At 39.8% G+C, this 15,117-nt stretch overlaps 1 protein-coding gene and 1 non-coding gene across 6 annotated transcripts in view; one reads left to right on the top strand and one right to left on the bottom strand.

Moving 5' to 3' along the window:
* LRP6 (LDL receptor related protein 6) overlaps positions 1-15,117 on the bottom strand; it is a 150,027-nt gene that overhangs the window by 96,553 nt on the left and 38,357 nt on the right. The gene's annotated exons all lie outside the window — the stretch shown is intronic.
* LOC112205090 (U6 spliceosomal RNA) lies at positions 13,166-13,269 on the top strand. Its single transcript, XR_002938952.1, has one exon. It is a non-coding gene; the product is annotated as a U6 spliceosomal RNA (small nuclear RNA).

Here is a 15,117-nt window from a genome sequence, read left to right on the forward strand (position 1 = left end):
TTTGTTTTATTTTTTGTTGTATCCCCTATCCTAAAACAATCTAGCATAATGCCAAGTACACAGTCAGCACTCAAATATTTAATAATGGTCTGCACTCACCTGCTTGTGGGACCTCTTGTATCTTTATTACCAAGGCCGTATCCTTGAAAAATACAGGTAAAATTTCATTTTAATGATTACATTATTCTACTATGCTCCAGTTATGAGCTGCTTTTCTTTGAATGCACAAAAGCATGAAGAGAGACTGGCACATAATATTTCTACTGACTAAAAATTATTACCCACTTCCACACCTTGTCCCTCTAGCCAACAACTGCTCAGCTAACAAGCACCACCCTAAAATAGTGCATCCCCACCGCCCCCCTGCCAAGTAAAAGTGAATACTCTGTCCTTTGTGTCCCCACCATACAGATTTCCATAGCAAAACTTACAGTTTTACTGGTTTATTCATGATTCTATATAATCAGTCTCTTTATATATTTTGCAACTAGTTTGTCTCAGAAGGTATACTAGAATATCCCGTCACTCAAATCTGGAAGCTATATATGCTTCACTGACTTTTTCATTAAATGGTCTCATAGAGAGAATTTTATTTTTTTTAAGGTAAATTTATTTCAGTCATGCTTTATGAGAACTTCAACTACCTTTCTAATAAATACATCAAAATTAGTTTCTGAGGAAAATTTTGCCCTTGACCTTGAGAATTCTTGGTCTTGAGAATTAGAACTTATCCAGCTTACCTCACCTGCTTTAACTGAATTGCACTTTGCCCAGATGCTGCAGGGACAAATGCCAAATAAATGTGTCACTGTGGATATTATAAAGATATTGTTGAATATATTTTTCATTATATCATATAGCAGCTTCTTCAGAGGACTAATGGGAAGAAACTGGTTTCATCATCTGGAGTAAAGATTTTTTTCAGTGAACAGCTTTTATCTAAAGGACATTAACTCATACCTGATACTTTCTTCCCTAAGGAATTTGGCTTAAAATCAAATGTGTGTGGAAGTATATGGGAATTAATGACATATGTTTTGGTATCCATATTTTCACTCCTGGTCTCATCTTACATGTATACTCTTATATTTCCATCTCAATTTTAAAATTTTATTTTATAAAATTAATACATTTATTTATTTTGCATCACTTTTTCATATCTTCCTAAAACATCTTAAATCCTTTTAGAGACAAAGTCGGAAAAACATTTACTATTTTTTTCAGTTTAGCTATTGGGGATTAAACATTTTTCTTATTAATTTGTATGCACTTTTTATATATCAAGGCTAACTCTGTCTATTATTAATATATCTGTTACAAATATTTTTCTTTGTCTTTTTTTGCTTGAATCAAAATTTGGTTGAATCAATATTTTTCTTTGCAATTTCTTTCATTGCTTTCATGCTTAAAAAGCCCTTCTCTCTTCAAAGATTAAACATTCACGTTTTCATTTGATGTTTAAATTTTCACTTAAAAATTTTTATCCATCTAAAATGTATCTGAAGTATGACATGAGATACTGATATAAACTGATTTTTTCTTTCCTAACGGTAAATTCTTCTAGAATGAAGTCCCTTCCCTCTTGATTCCCACTCCTTTTATCACATTACAAATTGTAACGTACAGTAGATTTTCCTAATCTATTTGTTTAATATCTATTTTTTTTTTTTTTTTTTTTTTTTTTTTTTTTTTTTTTTTTGAGACGGAGTCTCGCTCTGTCGCCCAGGCTGGAGTGCAGTGGCGCGATCTCGGCTCACTGCAAGCTCCGCCTCCCGGGTTCACGCCATTCTCCTGCCTCAGCCTCCCGAGTAGCTGGGACTACAGGCGCCCGCTACCACGCCCGGCTAATTTTTTGTATTTTTAGTAGAGACGGGGTGTCACCGTGTTAGCCAGGATGGTCTCGATCTCCTGACCTCGTGATCCGCCCGCCTCGGCCTCCCAAAGTGCTGGGATTACAGGCGTGAGCCACCGCGCCTGGCCAAGGACTAAGATTTAAGATTTCAGTAGACAGTGTTTTCAGGTATTAAAGATCAGAGTTTTCTTTTAAGAATCTATTTGTGGCCAGGCGTGGTGGCTCATGCCTGTAATCCCAACACTTTGGGAGGCCAAGGTGGGAGGATCACCTGAGGTCAGGAGTTCGAGACCAGGGTTTAGTAGAGAAACCCCGTCTCTACTAAAAATACAAAAATTAGCCAGGCATAGTGGCGAGCACCTGTAATCCCAGCTACTTGGGAAGTTGAAGCAGGAGAATCACTTGAACCCAGAAGGCAGAGGTTGCAGTGAGCCAAGATGGGACCACTGCACTCTAGCCTGGGCGACAAGAGGGAAACTCTGTCTCAAAAAAAAAAAAAAAAAAGAATCTATTTATCTATTTGTGTGACAGACTAATGTATCTGCCTAATTGCTTCATCTTTTTCAAAATCTTCAAAGCAGTTATGGTCTTCTATACCTCTCCTCTGGTCCTATTCGCTGAAACAGCCTTTTACTTCACTTTCTTCTGTCTTAATTAAATCCACCCACAAACACACACAAACAGGGAGAAGAGAGAAAGATTTGGAGACCCCTCTATCTATCATAAGCCAAAAGCTATTAGATTTCTGAATGTCCTGGATCTTCCAGCACATTTCAAAGTGACTTTGTTACCCACAATGGCCATAATGCAACATTGTTTTATAATGATTTAAATTTGAAGTTTTAAAAAATGATAATAATATAGCCAGTTATACTTTTTATTCAGCTGAAAAATATGAGGGCCTGAAAACAATGTAAATAGTATTTGAGAAGAGAAGACAAATCCAAGAGCTATTTAGAAGGCAGAATAAACAAGAATTGGTAACGGATTAAATGTGAGGAGTGAGGAGGTGGGGGCCTAGAATGACTCAGGATTTTTAGTTTCTGCAACCGTTAGGTAGAATGACAGTTGTTCACAAATTCTAATATTTTGTCACAAATTCTGGTATTTTCTTGGATGTGGTCTTCTCTCTGTACTTAAAATTTAAAAAAAAAAAAAGAAAAGCCTTGTTAAAGGTTGTTTTCTCAAGCCCCAGTAAAACTAATGGATAATCCAAACAGCCTCTTTCCAGACTTCCCATGCCCTACCCTTAAGGCCATTTTCCATAATACTCTGAAATTAATGATTATATTACCACCACATCCCCTCCCACACACCCTCCCCCTCCCTCCCCCTGCCCCTGCAATCTGGGATTATGTAATTTCCTTACTTTCAGCATGAATCCCAAACTTCTTAGCATGACATATAAGAGCCTTTCTAATTTGTTTCTCTGCTTTTGGTTCCTCATTTCTCACAGCTCTAGTATCCTGCCTATTGCTACCAGACTGCCTTTCATAAAATACAGTATCATGTAAACACAAATCCTTTATGACTGGGGTCCCCAACCTCCAGGCCAGAGACCACTACCAGTTCATAGCCTTTTAGGAACCAGGTCACACAGCAGGAGGTGAGCAACAGGCAAGTGAGCAAAGCTTCATCTGTATTTACAGCCGCTCCCTATCGTTCATATTACCGCCTGAGCTCCGCCTCTGTCAGATCAGTGGAGGTATTAGATTCTCATAAGAGCATAAACCCTATTGTGAACTGCGCATTGCGAGGGATCTAGGTTGCGTGCTCCTTATTAGAATCTAATGCCTTATGATCTGTCACTGTTTCCCATCACCCCTAGATAAGACCATCTAGTGGCAGGAAAAAAACTCAGGGCTCCTACTGATTCTACGTTATGGTGAGTTATATAATTTCATTATACATCACAATGTAATAATAATAGAAATAAGGTACACAATAAAGGTAATGTGCTTAAGTCATACTGAAACCATCCCTCCAGCCCAGTCCGTGGAAAAACTGTCTTCCACGAAACTAGTCCCTGGTGCCAAAAAGGTAAGGGACCACTGCTTTACGAGACACTCTTAGCTTTAAAAGCTATAGGGACTCAGATTTCCTTATTGCTAAACATACTACAAAGCCACAGTAATCAAGACAGTGTGATACTAGCATAAGGACAGACATCTAGATAAATGAAAAAGAAATGAAAATCCAAAAATAAACCCTTATATTTATGGTCGATTGACTTTCAATGAGGATGTGAAGAAAGACAGTTCAGTGGGGAAAAACAGTCTGTTCAACAAATAGTGCTGGGATAACTGGATATCCACATGCAAAACAATGAAGCTGGACCTCTAAAGGACATACAGAAATTAATTCAAAAAGGATAAAGACCTGATTGTAAAAGCTAAGACCATAAAACTCTTAGAAGACAATGAGTAAATATTCATGATCCAGAATTAAAAGAATGGTTTCACAGATATAACGCTAAAACCACAAGCAACAAAAGAAAAAAACAGATCAGACTTCATCCCAAAACTCCATTATATGTGTGTTTCAAAAGATACCACAAAGAAAGTGAAAAGGCAACCCACAGAACAGGAAATCAGTATTTGCAAATCATATGTCCGACAAAGGTCTGGTTTCCAGAATATATAAAGAGCTCTTAGAACTCAATAATAAAAGGACTTACCAGGCATAGTGGTTCACACCTATAGTCCCAGCGACTGGGGAGGCCAAAGTGGGAGGACCACTTGAGTCCAGGAGTTCAAGACCAGCCTGGGCAACATAACGAGAACCCCCATCTTTACCAAAAAAATTTAAAAATTTGCCTGGTGTGGTGTCACCCACCTATGGTCCCAGCTACTCAGGAGGCTAAAATGGGAGAATCACTTGAGCCCAGGGAGTTGAGGCTGCAATGAGCCATGATCATGCCACTGCAATACAGGCTGGGGAACAGACCAAGACCCTCTCTCAATAATAATAATAATAATAATAATAATAATATACAATTTTAAAATAGGTATTTCACAAATCAAGATTTACAAGTGGTCAAAGCACAGAACATGTTCAACATGTTCAACAGTCAGTTAAGGAAATGTAAATCAAAACCTCAATAAGATATGCCTATACACCCACTAGGATGGTTATAACTTTTTTAAAAAGGAGAGAGGGCCAGGCACAGAGGCTCACACCTGTAATCCCAGCTACTAAGAAGGCTAAGAAGGGAGGATCACTTGAGCCCAGGTGTTTGAGGCTGCAGTAAGCTATGACCATGCCACTGTACTCCAACCCAAGTGACAGAGCAATACCCCCATCTCTTTAAAAAACAAAAAACCAGAAAGAGACAAAGAATAACAAATATTGCAGGAAATAGAGACACTGAAACCCTCATACACTGCTAGTGGAAATATAAAAATGGTAGAGCAAGTTTAAAAAACAATGTGGGGCTGGGTGTGGTTGCTCACGCCTGTAATCCCAGCACTTTGGGAGGCCGAGGCGGGTGGATCACCTGAGGTCAGGAGTTTGAGACCAGCCTGGCCAACATGGTGAAACCCCATCTCTACTAAAAATACAAAAATTAGCCAGGCGTGGTGGCACACGCCTGTAATCCCAGCTACTCAGGAGGCTGAGGCAGGAGAATCGCTTGAACCCGGGAGGCGGAGGTTGCAGCGAGCTGAGATCGCACCACTGCACTCCAGTCTGAGCAACAGAGCAAGGCTCCATCTCAAATAAAATAAAATAAAATAAAATAAAATAACAACAGATTACTTGTAGGGCCCACTTTAGTTACAAATTTTATACTCTTAACTGTCTACCCCTTTTTGGTTTTTGTTTTGTTTTTTGAGACAGTCTCACTCTGTCGCCCAGGCTGGAGTGCAGTGGCACCGTCTTGGCTCACTGCAACCTCCATCACCCGGGGTTCAAACGATTCTCCTGCCTCAGCCTCCCAAGTAGCTGGGACTATAGGTGCCCGACACCACGCCTGGCTAATTTTTGTATTTTTAGTAGAGATGAGGTTTCCCATGTTGGCCAGGATGGTATCGGTCTCTTGACGTTGTGATCCGCCCGCCTCAGCCTCCCAAAGTGCTGGGATTACAGGCGTGAGCCACCCCAACAGGCCAACTGTCCTCCGCTTTTATATCTACCATTGCACCTCATTCATTTTTCAACATTAGAAAGGGAGAAAAAAATACAAACAAGACTCAAATCACAGCAAAGATATCCACAAATCCTGTAACCATTCCCTTTCATTCACAAAATGTTCTTTCATGGATATATGGCACTGGAGGGGGCTACCCAGCTTTATCGTATCCGCTTTCCTATGTTTGGAGAATTCTTCACTTCATAAGGCAGAACCTTGCCCTAAAACTAAAGAAACTGAAAACCAGGTATTTGCTTTCCACATCTCTCTCCTAACTGGGACAGGGTTACGTGTAAGTCCTGAGCTTTTCCAGTCAGACAAACCAACCCCGACTTTGAAAAATTGAATCAACAAAAGAAGGAGGATGTAGAGGTCAAAGAGGAAGCAGCGACAGAAGCAAGCCCCATAAGCAATCCATTCTGGTGAGGCTGAAAGCAATAGCAACAGCTAATTTACTCCAGTTTGAATTAATTAATTCTTCCAGCTGGGCACGGTGGTTCCCACCTGTAATCCCACCACTTTGGGAGGCTGAGGCGGGCGGATCACCTGAGGTCAGGAATTAGAGACCAGCCAGGCCAACATGGTAAAACCCTGTCTCTACTAAAAATACAAAAATTAACCAGGTGTGGTGGTGCACGCCTGCAGTCCCAGCTACTAGGGAGACTGAGGCAGGAGGATCACTCGAACCCAGGAAGCAGAGGTTGCAGTGAGCTGAGATCATGCCACTACATTCCAGCCTGGGCAACAGAGCGAGAACCTGCCTCAAAAAAAAAAAAAAAAAAAAATTCTTCCTTCATCCAGTTTTAAAAGGGAACACTGACAACAGTTTTAGGAGTATCTGTCACCTTATGTCAGAGAAAGTACAAACAGTGTGAACATGTCACCTAACAGTGATGCTTTCACTGGACCAGCTCTGCAGTACAGTACGTAGCACACTGTTCCTGCACAAGACTGGTTCTTCTACCCTTCAGGAAATTCTATGAGTAGCCCAATATCCTCTTTAATCACAAAGCCATTTATGATTAAAGTAGAGGGATTTCTATTATTTAAGACTATGAACATTAACACATATTTTTCTTAGTTTTTTTTTGTTTTTTTTTTGTTTTTTTTTTTGAGACAGGGTCTCACTCCATCACCCAGGCTGGAATGCGGTGGTACAATCTCAGCTCACTGCAACCTCTACCTCCTGGGCTCAAGCGATCCTCCCACCTCAGCCTCCTGAGTAAATGGGAGCATAGGAGTGCACCACCACACCCGGTTAATTTTTTCTATTTTTAGTAGACACAGGGTTTCACCACATTGCCCAGGCTGGTCTCAAACTCCTGAGCTAAAGTGATCCACCCACCTCAGTCTCCCAAAGTGCTGGGATTACAGGCATGAGCCACCACGCCCAGCCTAACACATATTCTTAGATCACAACAGCATCCCAAAGCATCACTTTAAAGTTCAGATAAAGTAACTTCAACCCTTGCTCTGACAAAGTTTCATATCTTACAACTCCCTACCTTCTACAAGTGGCATGTTTGCAAAGTCTCACAGTTCTTCCCACAATCTACTATGACCCCTCTCTCCTTAAGAACCAATGTCAATATTCGTGAGACTGGTTAGCAGAAAATTGTCAGCTAAATCACATCCTGACCCTTCTTTCTGTACACACATTTAAAACAACATCTTGATGCAAACTGATATAAAAGGAACAATTTATTACAGATGCAAAAGCCAACTTAACATTAAAGTTTTGTATTTATATCACCATAAACAATGAAGTGTAAGAGAAAACCCAATTGAACAGTTTGGTTTACCCATGCCTTCATAACTTCAAAACCCAATAATCATCAATACATAATGATCACAAGATAACCAGTTCTTGAATATTAAGAAACTAGAATTGTTGCTTTAGCATGTTTCTTAAGACTATGCACCTCCCCCTCTTCCCTCTCTGACACACACACACAAAATAACAGCATCAACAGCATCAGCAACATCATGAAATACCTACAGCAAAAAATTTCAACCCTGGCAGCACTTGAGAATGACCTAAGAAACTTATTTTAAAATATCCATTATGTGGGTTCTTTCATCAGAGATTCTGATTCAATTGGTCTGGGCTCGAACTAAGGAATCAATATTTTTTTAACAGCTTCCCAAGGAATTCTAATGCACTCACACAGGACTTAGAACCAGTGAAGAGGAACATAATGTTCTCAAGCACCTGTTTATCCATAGCGTTCTATTCTTGCACAGCTGGTGTTAATGTATTTAACTCATTAACCACTGACCCTAAATATTAGCTAATCATTAAGCCCCAGTTGGTACTCGCCTGTGTGGAGGTTACCACATAGTCTGGGAGGATGACTTAAAATATTTTATTTTGGTGTTGGACTGTGTCATCTATAATTTTGGCTTCAGAGAATAGAGTAAAATATGATTGAGATTTAATTGGTGGTTTTTCTGAATTGATCTAGGAGTGATTTGCTAAATGCTTTATGTACTTATACCCTTCCACTGTGCAAGACCATATAGGGGAACAAAGCAACAACTAAAATTCCTTCTCACACAATGGGTTTCCACGTTTCCTTCAAAAGCTCTACCAATTGGGAAGGGGGATTTGAAAAGTTCACAAGTACTGCTTAAATTTTACTAAGCAGTAAATTTTACTAAGTAAAAATACACATATCTGTGAGAATAAAAGTAGATTTTCAAATTTCCACTATAACCTTCCAAGCTTTTGGCACCCAATTTTATATATTTATAGAGATAACCCTCTCTATATAATATATAAAGAAAGATTACGGCCCGGTGCAGTGGCTCACACCTGTAATCCCAGCACTTTGGGAGGTCGAGGCGGGCGGATCACCTGAGGTCAGGAGTTCAAGACCAGCCTGACCAACATGGTGAAACCCCATCTCTACTAAAAATACAAAAAAATTAGCTGGTCGTCGTGGTGGTGCCTGTAATCCCAACTACTCGGTAGGCTGAGGCAGGAGAATCGCTTGAATCCAGCAGGCGGAGGTTGCAGTGAGCCAAGATCGCGCCACTGCACTCCAGCCTGGGCGACAAAGCAAGACTCCGTCTCAAAAAAAAAAAGAAAGAAAGAAAGAAAGATTCCATTCTTGAGGGGGAAATATTCCAAGACCCGCAGTGGATGCCTGAAACTGCAGAGTACCAAACCCTATATATACTATGTTTTTTCCTATATATACATACTTATGACAAAAGTGTGGTCCATGAACCAATCAAGCTCCATCCTACATCTACAGAATCGGAATCTGCACTGTAATAAGAGAATACAACCAAAATACTATCTTTCCTTACATTAGTCTTTGTAACATCAGAAAATACATAGTAAATGTATAGTAATAAAAGTTACATATACAATCCTAAAAACAACACTAACGAATATTTCTAGGATAAGTATATAAAGCATTTAGCAAATCATTCCTAGATCAATTCAGAAAAACCACCAATTAAATCTCAACTATATTTTACTCTATTCTCTGAAGCCAAAATTATAGATGACACAGTCCAACACCAAAATAAAATATTTTAAATCATCCTCCCAGACTTATGTGGTAACCTCCACACAGGCCATTAGTTAAGAATAGTAACAATTATAAAGATGTTCCAAGGATTTTAAGAAATACCTCCCTAATTATTTCACTCAAGTTCTTCATCAGGAAAAAAAAAAAAAAAAAAAAAAAACCAGGACCTAAGACCTGAATTTTCCCAAACCTTTTAGATGCATGTGATGGTCATTTATCTGAGCCTCCCAGAATGACTGGGAAATGAACGTCCTACAAGTCTTGCCACAAACCAAGTGTTTAACAGAAAATTAGGTAGAAGTATTAGCTACACTGAAACCCTGTTGCTGTGTTTCCCCTTGGGAATGATGGCTAAGGTAGAACCATACCGCACATATTTAAACAATAATTTACATAAAATTACAAATACTGTAAAATACAACCACTACTCTTATGATGAAGGAATCTGCACTTGTTTATATCAATACAATCTTTCATCTTGAGGGTCATTCAACAATATGACTGGTAATACATAGGTATGGGCCTAACACCCTCCCCCAGTCTGTGAGATCTGACAAATCCTACAGTATTTTTTAAATCAAATGCTAAAAATATTAATTATACTTTTCTACTACTCCTATCTTAATTTTTAATGTGTATAAATTCCAAGGCTGAGATTATTTTTCATTATTTTAAGGTTAATCAACTAACCTTATTTAAAGTGTACACTGTATATAGTAAGCTAAACATGGACTAAACGCTGATGTCTCCAATTCTAATCCTTTACCACATGGATCACTCTAGCCTCCTTCTCCTTGCTTGTAACTTTCCATTCCAACAGTGAGAAATCTGGCTCCCACAATCCACCATCCACTTATACTTAACTGTTTAGTATACATTACTAAAGGTATCAGAATTGCAGTATCAGAATTGTTAACTATACCTTTATATGAAGCAATATTATCAACCAATGTACACTACAAGTAAAGAATATGTGCAGTGCTTTTTGCCTTTAGTATTACAGGCACTATGCATCTCCAAAATTAATTAGATCAACAGTTTTCCCCCATCACCCACTTCAATGAGGTTGTTTTATACATCTCTAATACAATTAGATTCTTCTGTCTCAATCTGCATTCCATCCTGGAATCCCCCAGCCTCCTAAAAGATGGTCTTTTAAAATTCGTATTCATTAAGGTCCACGCTTTCTGCTATAAAGTGCTATGGGTTTTGACATCTGTGTAGTATGCTTTTTTTCCTGTTTCTCATCTTCTACATATATAACATCTTACAAACAATTTTACCACCATTCCTCAAAGAAACATACATACTTCCACAGTCATCTTCAATTCTACTAAACAGAGTACAGTCTACATGCTTGCAGGCTTATCTCCATGCACATACCACCTTTTTTTTTTTTTCCCACAATCTCTAGGAGACTCATTTCAGAAAACTTCACTTTCAAGATTACTAACAGTTGTCTGCTCATGATTAGGCTTCAAAAGAAAAATGTTAAATTTATTTATATAGAAAACAGATTTCATATCCTTATTTTACAACCGAGTTCTCTATCACTTATGTGTCTATCAAAAATAAATTAATGAAAGCTTGAAAACAGTTATGAATTCATTATACTGCTTTCACATCCACTTCAAACTTCCTATATATAAACTGCTATGACATGGGTTCACTTACCCAGCTCAGTCTCACTATAAGGATTTTTAAATAAAATCAGTCCAGTCCACTGAACAGTATCAGCTTACTGCAGGTACATTGTCTTTCATAATAAATAACATTATCAGTAATGCAATACCAACACACAGGGCACTAGACTAAGACCAAGGATATAAATAAGGTAAGAACATACCTATTCCCTGGATGCCTGCCTGAATCCAAATTAAAACCTTCTGAATGGCCAGGGGCGGTGGCTCACACCTGTAATCCCAGCACTTTAGGAGGCCCAGGCAGGCGGATCACCTGAGGTCGGGAGTTCTAGACCAGCCTGACCAACATGGTTAAACCCCATCTCTACTAAAAATACAAAAATTAGCCGGTTGTGGTGGCAGGCACCTGTAATCCCAGCTACTTGGGAGGCTGAGGCAGGCGAATCGCTTGAACCCAGTGGGTGGAGGATGGGAGGATGCAGTGAGCCAAAATCACGCCACTGCACTCCAGCCTGGGCGACAAAGCGAGACTCCATCTGGCCGGGGTGGGCGCAGGGGGGAAGAAGCTTGGAAATCGTTACTCTATCCTAATAGTGAGTAAAAAGCTAAACAACAACAACAACAAAGATCAACAACTCTTCTTAGATCCACCAGAGAAGTAAGGTCACAGGGCAAACCACTGCCCCCACAATTGGATAGACAGACAAGGTGATAACAAAGGATCATAATTTATCAAAGCAGAAATCCACAGACAAAAACCTCTCTACAGGAGCCAGCACCAGAGTAGGAAAACCTAAATTGCGATTGATGACTTGCTGGAGGCTTAGTATAGACAAATCTGAAAGTTAAAAACTCTAGGGACACTTTTTTTGGTTTTACCTCCAGGAGCTCTACCAGGTTCTCACAGTAAAGATCCAAGCCAGTGTGGTGGCTCACTCCTGTAATCCCAGCACTTTGAGAGGCCGAGGCAGGTGGATCACTTGAGGTCAGGAGTTTGAGACCAGCTGGACCAACATAGTAAAACCCCATCTCTACTAAAAATACAAAAATTAGCTGGGCATGGTGGAGGACACCTGTAATCCCAGCTACTCAGGAGGCAGAAGCAGGAGAATCGCTTGAACCCGGGAGGCAGAGGTTGCACTGAGCCGAGATCACACCATTGCACTCTAACCTAGGCGACAGAGCAAGACTGTGTCTCAAAAAAAAAAAAAAGAGAGAGACCCGAGAAAAATACCCACTGCTGCCTGTGCAAGGAGAGTTCTTGTAAAGCTATAGTTCTGGTAAGGTCTGCCCTCAAGAAAATCCATCTTACTACAGCCTAACCAACCTGGGGGAAGGAAAATGTCCAGCTCCACCTCCCTCTCGCCGTCTACACAGAAGAAGAGAAATACTTAACTCCAGCCTCCTCTAACCATTCTGTCCCACCTAAGGGGATGAAAAGAACTGAGAAGCACTTGTGAAGCTCACAGCCCAGGGCAATGGCTGACTAAACAACTGAAATATAGTCATTGAACTATAGAATATTTTTTCTCTCCCCACAGCTTACCATCACATTACAAAAGGCCTATATATCACAATTCCTTTTATCTGATATATCATATCCAGCTTTCAACAAAAAATTACAAGGCATACTAAAAGACAAAAAAGCAGTTTGAAGAGACAGAGCAAGTACCATAACCAGATTCAAATATGGCAAGAATATTGCAATAAACAGACAAGAATTTAAAGCAACTATGATTAATATGCTAAGGATGCTAACGGGAAAAAACAGACAACATGGAAGAATAGACTGATAATGTAAGCAAGGGGAAAAATCAAAGAGAAATGCTGGAGACCAAAAACACTATAACATAAATGAAGAATGCCTTTGATGGGTTTATTAGTATACTGTTCATGGTTGAGGAATCTGAGCTTGGGAATATGTCAATAGAAACTTCCAAAGCTGAAAAGCAAATTTTTTAAAAAGACTGAAAAAAAGGGAACAGAATATCTAAGAACTGCGTTCAGTTCAGCAGCACATATACTAACACTGGAACAATTCACAGATCAGCATGGCCCCTGCACAAGGATGACATGCAAATTCGTGAAGCGTTAGTATTTTTATAATATATATTTTTAAAAACAATAAGAACTGTGGGACAACTATTATACAAAAGGTACAACATACACATAATGAGAATACAGAAAGAGAAAATATTTGAAGCAGTAATGACAGAATTCCACACAAACTAATGTCAGACAGCAAACCACAGATCCAGTCAGCTCAGAGAACAAGCGGGAAAAGGCAAAACAAAACAAACTACCACCTAACACCTTGGCACATCATATTCAAACTGCAGAAAATGAAAAAAAAAATAAATCTTAAGCAAGAAAAAACACCTTACTTGTAGAAGAGCAGGATTACATCCAACTTATCCTCATAAACCATACAAGCAAATAGAGAATAGAGTGAAATATTTTAAAATTCAAGAGAAAGGAAAAACAAAGAAAAAACTGCTAGCCTGGAATTCTCTACCCTGCAAAATTATCCTTAAAAAGTGAAGGAGAACTAAAGACTTTCTCAAGACCAACAAAAATTGAGGGATTTGTTACCAGTAGACCTGCGTTTTAAGAAATGTTAAAAGTAGTTCTTCAGAAGGAAGAAAAATAATATAGGTCAAAAATACATCTACAAAAAGAAAGTAACAGCATTAGAGAAGGAATAAGTGAAGGTAAAATAAAAACTTTTTTTTCCTTTTTTTTTTTTTTTTTTTTGAGACAGAGTTTTACTCTTGTTGCCCAGGCTGGAGTGCAATAGCGCAATCTCGCCTCACTGCAACCTCCACCTCCCAGGTTCAAGCGATTTTCCTGCCTCAGTCTCCCGAGTAGCTGGGATTACAGGCACGCACCACCATGCCAGGCTAATTTTTTGTATTTTTGGTAATGACGGGGTTTCACCATGTTGGCCAGGCTGGTCTCGAACTCCTGACCTCAGGTGAGCCACCTGCCTTGGCCTCCCAAAGTGCTGAGATTACAGACGTAAGTCACCACACCTGGCCTTTTCTTATTCTTAATTGAGCTAACAGGTAACAGTTTGTTCAAAATAGTAACAGCACAATGTAGTCAATGATTTTAGCTTATATATAAGTGAAATGAATGATGGCAACAATACAGGGGATGGAAGGGAGAAATTAGGAGTATTTTGTTTCAGCCAATTCTGTTGTAAGTCCAAAACTGTTCTAAAAAATGGTCTTTTATTTAAAAAACAAACAAAAGGCAAGAGGGGAGCCCTTTCTGCTTCAGTTTGCTGTTCTGTAAAGCTTGGCACTCATTTTTAGTGGTCAGTGGTCAATAAGACTGGTACCAAATCCTCATTTGGCACATTTCCCCAAGAGTAGCTAAATTATGTATCCAAGGTAAGGATTAAGAAAGAGAGCCTGGCCAGGTGCAGTGGCTCACACCTGTAATCCCAGCCATTTGGGAGGCCAAGGCAGGGGGATCACCTGAGGTCGGGAGCTCAGGACCAGCCTGGCCAACATGGTGAAACCCCCGTTTCTACTAAAAATACAAAAATTAGCTGATGCATGCCTGTAGTCCCAGCTACTGGGGAGGCTGGAGGCATGATAATCGCTTGAACCCGGGAAGCGGAGGTTGTAGTGAGCCCAGATCACGCCACTGCACAACAGCCTAGGTGACACAGCGAGGCTCCATTTCAAAAAAAAAAGAAAGAGAACCTAACAGGAAGAGATAAATGCTATGCCTAAAAGGTAACAAGTAGATGTCTTCAGTTTATGCAGTGACCCAGCAGCAGAATGAGTCTTTAGTCTCAGGATCTGCTTTATGAGACTGTGCCCTTCTCTAGGGCAGGGGTCCTCAAGCCCCAGGCTGTGGACCAGTAGCAGTCAGTGGCCTGCTAGGAACTAGCCGCACAGCAGGTGAGCAGCAGGCAAGCGAGCATTACTGCCTGAGCTC

Source organism: Pan troglodytes, chromosome 10, assembly GCF_028858775.2.
Source record: "Pan troglodytes isolate AG18354 chromosome 10, NHGRI_mPanTro3-v2.0_pri, whole genome shotgun sequence".
NCBI lineage: Eukaryota > Metazoa > Chordata > Mammalia > Primates > Hominidae > Pan > Pan troglodytes.